Consider the following 8,898-nt stretch of genomic DNA (forward strand, 5'->3'; position numbering starts at 1 on the left):
GCAACTGAAGCTGCCGAACTTATTGAGGAGTATGCTTCGCGCCGACAATTCAGCAACCCAGCAGTGGATAGGCCCCGCAATCCCAAGTTCAGTATGAAAAACCGTCAGGAAAGGCACTTTGCTAGAGTTGGAAACGAAGAAATGAAGGTTTCTTCAGGCAAATTCCCTAGAAAGGACGGCAGTGAGAAAAGTGGGAAGTGACCAACGTGCAGAACACAAAGAATAAGCTTGAGGCTAGGAAGCCGCTCACATGCTTTAGGTGTAATGAGCAGGGTCACATTGCCGTCAACTGCCGGAAAGAAAAGATTGCTTTCTCGTATGTCAGGGACTGCGATGAAAATATGCAGCTTTTAGAACCCTACCTGCATGACCTAGTAGTCAACGGGAAGCCTTGCAAGGTACTGCGCGATTCGGCCGCAACGATGGATGTTGTCCATCCGGCGTATGTATCGCCTTCCGACTATACAGGACAGTGTGCATGGATCCGACAGGTAGTTGAGGAACAGAGTGTGTGCTTGCCGATCGCGAACGTGGTCATCGAGGGCCCTTTCGGCGAATTAACAACCGAGGCTGCCGTTTCAGGAAAGCTTCCTAAGTGCTATCCGTATTTGTTCTCCAACAAATCGGACATGCTGCTGCGAAAGAGGGGCATCCTTTTCGGAGACAGAGTTGTGCAAGCCTTAACACGTTCAAAGGCGCGAGAACTAGCTACACTGCTCATTCCAGAAAAATCCACAGCGGAGGAAACGGCAGTTAAAACAATGGTAAATGCGGAAGATAGCAGGTCAGAAAACTTTGAGAGCGAGGCATCTCAGATAAGTCAACTTGAAAGTGAGCTTGATGAGACGCGGAATGAGGACGTTCTTGAGAGTAACCTCTTGCCGCCAGTGTCTAGTAATCTCACGAGACTTTTAAGTGGAACCCGAGAGGACTTAGCTATAGAGCAAGCCAATGATCCCAATATACAGGAGATAAGGGAGCGCCACCGCGCCACTAAGACAGCAAACAATATTTCTTTCGAGATGAGAAAGGGAGTGCTGTATCGCTTATTCAAGGATAAGCGCGGAGTAGAGCGGGACCAATTAGTCGTTCCCCAAAAGTACCGCGGAGACTTACTGCGACTTTCCCATGGCAGCTCGTGGTCATGTCACCTTGGAATAAAGAAAACAAAGCAGAGGCTGTTGCAAGAATACTATTGGCCTGGATGTTTTAAGGACACGGAAAATTTTGTACGGTCATGCGACACGTGCCAGCGGGTTGGAAAGGCGCAAGATAAGTGGAAAGCTCCGATGGTGTTAGTACCAATCATTACCGAGCCGTTTCACCGGTTAGTAATAGATATAGTTGGGCCACTTCCTGTGACCGAGTCAGGGTACCGTTATATCCTCACTATGTTATGCCCAGCCACAAAGTTTCCAGAGGCTGTTCCGCTGCGCGAGGTGACGTCCGAGAGTGTAGTGGATTCGCTGCTGTCAGTGTTTGCACGAGTTGGATTCCCTTCCGAGGTACAAAGTGATCAGGGTAGCGTTTTCACGAGTGTCCTCACCACCTCATTTCTCGAGCGATGCGGCATTAAGGTAGTGCATAGCTCGATCCATCATCCGCAGAGCAACAGCGTAGAAAGATGGCACTCTGTTCTCAAACGAGTCCTGAGGGGACTGTGCTATGAAAACAAGCGCGAATGGGATACCTGCCTGCCTGCAGCGCTTTTCGCTTTGCGGTCAGTGCCGCACGAATCCACTGGATTTAGCCCAGCCGAGTTGGTGTACGGAAGGTCACTGCGCTCACCTTTGCGAATGGTGCGCGAAGCCTGGGAGGGGCGCGGAGAAGACCCAACAGTAGTAGAATTCATTCTGAACCTCTTGAATCGCTTACATAACACTAAGGAACTCGTTGAGGCCAGCATGAAGTCAGCCCAGGCTCGTTCCAAGGTGTACTATGATAAGTCAGCCCGTCAAAGGACGTTTTGTATCGGGGACCAGGTGATGTTGCTGAGAAGTTCCAGGCAGAATAAGCTCGAAGTACAGTGGGAAGGACCGGCTGAAGTCGTTGCAAAGCTTTCTAACACTAACTACGCAGTGAAAATTCCCGGTAGGCGTAAAGAAGTGCGCATTTATCATTGCAATCTTATGAAGCCTTATGTGCAGAGGGAAGCCGTGGTAAATCTAACGTTAAACCTTCCCGAGGAGATGGGGGACAACTTGATTTGCCTCAGCGGAAAAGGAAGCAACGCTCAGGAGCTTCTCAAAAAGACGGAGCAGAGAGGAGAACTAAAGAAATCCCAGCTGTCCGATCTGGGCGAGATAATAACAGAGTTTGAGGCCTGCTTCGTGGACAGGCCAGGCAGAACTGATTTGACTGAGCACGATATTGAGCTGACTTCAGACGTGCCAGTGCGATCAAGGTGCTACCGATTCTCTCCAAGGCAAAGAGAAATTCTGGATAGGGAAGTAACTCGCATGCTGGAATTGGGAGTAATAAAACCCTCGGGAAGCGATTATGCTTCGCCTATGATCTTAGTAGAAGCTCCAGGTAAAGACCCTAGGCCTGTGGTAGACTACCGAAAGCTAAATTCTCTCACCAGGGATCAAGTGTATCCTATTCCGAATATTGAGGAGAGAGTAGAACAGGTCAGTAGAGCGGCATATGTGACTACGCTGGACCTTACTCGAGGATACTGGCAAGTACCGCTCACTGAACGCGCCAGCAGATACGCGGCTTTCGTCACTCCGACGGGCAGCTACCAGCCAACAATGATGAGTTTCGGGCTCAAAAATGCTCCATTTTGTTTTTCCCGACTCATGGATAGGGTTTTAAAGGGGTGTGAAACATTCGCGGTGCCTTATTTAGACGACATTGCGGTTTTTTCCGACTCATGGGCGGACCATATGGTACATCTAAGAGCTGTACTGAGCCTTTTGCGTCAAGCTGGACTAACCGTAAAGGCCGAGAAATGTTGCCTGGCAAGGGCGACCGTGGACTACTTGGGTCACAATGTAGGTCAAGGTTTCAGGAAACCCAGCGAGATTAAGATTTCTGCGGTAGCAGACTACCCGCGGCCGAGCACGAAGACGGAAATTCGAGCATTCCTGGGTCTGACTGGGTACTACAATCACTACATCCCTAACTATTCAGCTTTGGCTAGCCCTCTGACCGACGCTCTCCGCAAGACAGAACCGACAAATGTAGTCTGGGACGAACAAAAGGAAGCCTCCTTCGTAAACCTGAAGGCTGTGCTGATTAGCCGTCCGGTATTGCGAGCTCCAGACTATGGCCGAGAATTCACGGTCCAGTGTGATGCCAGTGATCGAGGGTTAGGTGCTGTTCTCTGCCAGAGAGATGACGACGGTAATGAGCACCCCGTGCTCTACTTGAGCAGAAAACTGAGTTCTAGAGAGAGGGCTTATTGCGCGTCAGAGAAGGAATGCGCTTGCATTGTATGGGCCATTCAAAAATTGCAGTGCTATCTTGGAGGGGCCAAATTCACCGTAGAGACGGACCATTGTCCCCTGGCTTGGCTGCAAACTGCGACATCGAAGAACAGTCGCCTTCTTAGGTGGAGCTTGATTTTACAGCAGTACAATTTTGAAATAAGATACAAAAAGGGGAAGTTAAATGGGAATGCGGACGCGCTTAGCCGCTCTTTCTAAGCGGTCCGAGATGTTCCTCACCATGTATCCAAATTGATAATCAGGTTTTTTTTTTTTTTCGTGCGCTTGAATATAGATGACTATGTAAAGCAGCACGTTTGGTTTTCGAGGCATACGTGGGTCCTGAACGTCTTGAGAGTGGGCTTTTCTCGAACAACAATGGCAGTTTTCTTTTGACCTGGTCTCTTCAGACGGGAGCCGAGTGCTTGCTTCGACATGTGGTTGAGTTTCAGATAGCTCAAGCAATTTGGCCTACAACAATCAAGACAACGCGACAAGCAACAGCGAGCTTCAAGCGTTCACGTGCAGGCCATTAAGTCGTCTCTTCATGCAGCAGCTGCGGCTGCTGCCCTCCGAGTCTCTTCTGGCGGGGGAGGAGGCTGTTACGACCAAGCATCCGCATTTGCGCGCTCTATTGTTCGCCTGTGGGCATGGAAAAGTTTTGTGAATATGTGGTGATGGTCCATTGGCTCTAAGTGAGCCTGTTTCCAGGAATCCTGTTTTGTAAGCATGTTTTGCTTTGTGGACAACCTGCAAATGCCAAATTGGCCCTGTCAAGAGAACGTCTGGAAAAACACAAAGAAACGTCCCCCTGCGGGAAATAGCAGGAAGTGCTTTCTTTTGTTCACCCTTCCAGTCGAGAAGTGCTATCCTCCAGTGATGAATGCCTCCTATCCAAAGGAGACGACAGAGTGACATGTCCGCTGACGTGCAGGACAAGAGAAGAGCATGACTCATACGGCCATTAAGTGATTTCCCGGGAATGCAGGAAAGATTTGCAATTGTCGAAAAGGGACCATGTTGGGAGCCCTATGCGGCGCCACGTGCACTCGGGTTTCTGAGAAGTAAAACCCCCAGAACCAGCCTGTGGTTTCTTTGCTGAAGAATAGAAATGTACCTCCTCTCCTCGCCGTTCCCAAGCTTTCCCGCCAACAAGTGATCACGCCCAACGAATGAATGCCGGACCAGTCAGTGCTTCAGACCATCAGTGCAGTGATGTGTTCGATTGGATGCCGATACCTGAGGGGCGTGCCCTGGATTTGGTTGGTCAGCATCTTCAGAGAGGGGCTGGACATAGGGGGTTTTTAAGGACGCTGCAGAGCACGAAATGTCGCTCTGGGCCCTGGGTAAACGGCTCATCCAGTCGCTTCTCGCTATGAACTCTTAACGCTTGTCATTTTGCTGATGTACCCTTCTTCTTCATGTAAATATTCTTGTAAATACGTTTTCTCAAAGTGCCAGTAAACCTGCTTGTACATATTTTACCAACTTCGAAGATTCAGTCCTTCTTCAACCCGGAGTCTCTGCACGCTACCAAGTGAAGGCCGGGTCGCCATAGCCCCAGCGTCACGACAACGTCGAGTATTCAGTGTTGCGAAATCAGTGGCTTTGGAGACAACTCGAACATCTGAAAGATATTTCGCCTCATTAAAGTGGCCTGTTCATTTCAAGTTACCGAACTTTTACTTAATGTTTTCTAGCGCTAAAATGAAATTTATACTGTGCACCCCTTTATTTTGCTTTTCGGGTATTTACTTTTTAATTACCGACACCCCTGAGCTGATTTTAATTATTCATTTTATTGTGGTAGGACGCACCAAGCAGCCATGAAGACAGCAAAGGAAGTATAACAAACGTCCTCTCGGGGGACGTCACAGTCACTTGCTACTATTGCGACTTCTGGCGGGTTACTTCAGAAGGCCTACGACGTAGTTAGGGCTAAAAGCGTAGCCACCCTGTCAGCCCTGCTGATCGTGCAGAATTAGGGAAATGTGGAGACCGTGTGAGACGAAAAATAAGTGGAAAGTTAGATGTGTTCCATGTCTTCTCCACATGGTTTCGATATCCTTTCCAAGTCTCCATATAATTTCTATCATATGGAGTGCGTGTGTTTTCGTATGCGTAGTCCATACATAGTCCATATCCAATCGATACGTTCCACATGATGTCGATATAGTCCACATGGAAAACATAAGCAATTAAGGGAATCATGTATGGACAGTTTCACTGTGTGTGTGTGTGTGTGGGAGGAGGGGGCGCCAAAGCAAAGAGAAAATACATAAGTGCACAGGGCTCTGCCTCGCAAAGAGAGCTGCTCCGAAACGATCAGCTAAGCACGTATTGATCAGCGAAACGCTCACTCCCACAGACCGACTAACCAGTCGAGACTGTACCAGTTCACCGTGGAATCTGCATCCTTCCGGTTAAAATACACACTGATGTCGCGAAGGGTGTCGCGATATCAGCTGTCTACGCTAGCCTTATCTTGGATTCCGCTATTCTATGCGAAAAACCAAATGAAGTATATATGCTTACTTATACGGATAAGCACGTAATCATTTTCATGCTCGCGTCATGATGGCGAAATAAACAGCACCTCGTGGCGCCATACTTCCGGAATCACGGTGCAGTCAGCTGTTGATGACGTTTTAATATGCTCTGTTTACCAGTGACAAGGTTTGTGCGTCATTGTGCCCTGACAACGTACATCATTAATCACCATCAATAAAAGCGTGAATGTGAACAAGCTATGTTGCTGGTAAGTTGCTTAATCATTGACAGAGGAAGAGCGCTAGCAGACGACGGACAAGGATGAGGCGGATGAGTGCGAATTCCTTCGTCCAGAAGCAATTTTTTTTATTACATCGGTGAACAGATGACGCTCAGACACTCAGCGGTACCTCCGAGTCTCTCCGAATGTTGGCTGGTTAAAGGGTGAAAGGATCGTGAGGTTACCCGTGTCGTCCTTTCTGTCGCCCACGTCTACTTTGACGTTTTAAACTAGAGCTAAGAATCTCAACCAACTTGCCCAAACCTCTGCTCTTAATTCCGAATGCTAAGACGGAGGCCGATTTATAACAGCGCCCACGTACTGGGCGATGTCGGCGCATGTTGAGGCTCCCGCGATTTTATCTTATATTTGCAGTCACCTACACGTCGCTTTGGGACATAACACCGCATGCACATTTTACCATTCAGACGGTGCTTATAATACAACCACTTTCATAATAATGGCCTTCAGAAGGCCTCGTACGCCTGAACAGAGTTTTCGCGCTAGGAGCTAACATTAATCGGGAAATAATTTGGTTTTGCGGAAAGACTGCAGTAGCTGTCACCTATCGATGGACAGTTCAACCGCGCCGTGATCAAGGGGGAATGAAAGAAGGTAGAGAGAGGTGCTGCAGTCGAGGGCTGCGATTAGTGTTAATCTTCTCGGGCTCCTTCAAATTTACTAATAGGATATTCTCGACAAAACGCGGAAGGATGTGTACGGCTGGCGATGAGACAATGCTTATTAATAGAAAATGTGGCTTTTTAGGAAGCACGGCACAATAAAGGGCTCAAGTAACGCGGAAAGAAGGACCAGAAGTGGCTGAACGTCGGCTCACTCTAGGTATAGGATGGGCTCCCTAAAAAGATTGAATGAAAGCGCCCTAACAATTGCCCCTCCCCCCCCCCCCCCCCCCCCCCCCGCCGTTAACGGATGTAAGTACAGATGAAGTAGCGAAGTAGCTGAAATGTGCGCGGACACTGCTGCAACTAAAAACATTCCACAGTATTTGCCTTTATTTTTGATCCTGCACCAGAGCAAATAGTAGCTTCAAACTAAAAGAAAACCAGACACCAAACCAAGTAAAAGTCAACAACATGCCGTCAGAATATGGCATGCATCTCTTGCAAGACTGCAGGCTCTTGCACCAGCATGTCGACATTGTACAGCCCTCGCCCAAGGGATTCACTTCTAAGCTGTTTTTAAAGATTGATCCTCTTGCACACCTGACAGGGCAAAGCTTGGTAGGATTGAGAACACGAGGCCCTACCGTTTTGGAGCGATCATGGTCGCAGGACTCTAAAGCAAACCCCTTTACGGAGGCTGTACATTCCTTTATTTGATAACAGCTCCGTTGAAATGCTTCCGCTGTTTCAGTCGATCTCACTAGCCTTCTCTAGCTGATGGGATTAGCTCCTATCGCGGAACCTGTGTAAAAGGCGATGATTCTCCCACTTAGGATTGCATCGGTCGTTTGCGCCGATACCTGGAAGTCTCCTCATTTGCATCGCTGTGTTGTAGCGGCGCCGAGCAATCTCGACTACGTGGTCTGGTCCGCCAAAAAGACGAACACATCACCAATGGCCAGCTCAGCTGGACACCGTTGCTGGCCCAGTCGAGTGGTGTCCCACGGGACTCCGCTGTTTCTGTCCTCTCTCCCACTTCAGCGTTCTTTCCAGTCATGTATTTATTTTACAAGGCGAATGCATGACATGCAGGGCACCCTCATGCGTGACAAGAAGGTACACTATCACGCGACGAAAAGGTTAATTTTAGAAGATTGAAAACTGTGCGAAAAAGACGGTACGAACACACACACACACACACACACACACACACACACACACACACACACACACACACACACACACACACACACACACACACACACACACACACACACACACACACACACACACACACACACACACACACACCAGAGTGTGTTTTCGTCTCTTTATTCATTCCGTCTTCTGTGCGCAGTTTTGAATCTGAATGAACCGACTAGACTAATTGCATGCCTTACTCAAAAAGAATAAAGTAACGAATTTTTCGCGCGCCGAATGATGTGGGTTCCGATTAATTAAGGGCGTGGGTTAATTTGAAATGCACTAACATCTAAGCGCTAGAGTGAATTTATTCTCTTTGTTTGATTTGGCCTCCATCAAAAGGCGACCTATTGAACCAGCCACTGAAGATTCAGAAACTTCGACATCCTGCGCGGAGTTCGGATAGGTCAGAACGCACGTAAATCACACGTTTGATACCCGCAACGATGCTCCGAGGAAGTCAATTAGGCTCTTTCCCCCTTACGCGCTCGAAGAAGAGGGCTGCCCCAGCAGCGCTGCAAAAGTACCTGCCCAGGCAGCCGCGAAATATGGCGACGGGTGGGGGCTGGGATGCCATGGCCAGCTACGAACGGGGAAAACCCGCCTCACTCGGCGAAGCAATGCAAAGACGGTGCGGAGAGAAGGAAGAAAAACTAAAGGAGCACTCAAAAAAGGACAGAAACCTCCAGAAGAGGACAAAGAAAGGGCGCGGGAACGCCGCGGACGAAGTCACGAGCGCAACAGACAAAACACCAAAAAGGTTCACCGAAATGGACGCTGGATGAGAAGCGCGATACGGCATCTCGATTGAAGGAGGGTGCAGAGCAATGAACGCGGGAACGAACCGCGTGACGTCACAGCGTCCACT

This window comes from Amblyomma maculatum, chromosome 4 (genome assembly GCF_055883805.1).
Source record: "Amblyomma maculatum isolate TAMU_Amacu chromosome 4, ASM5588380v1, whole genome shotgun sequence".
NCBI lineage: Eukaryota > Metazoa > Arthropoda > Arachnida > Ixodida > Ixodidae > Amblyomma > Amblyomma maculatum.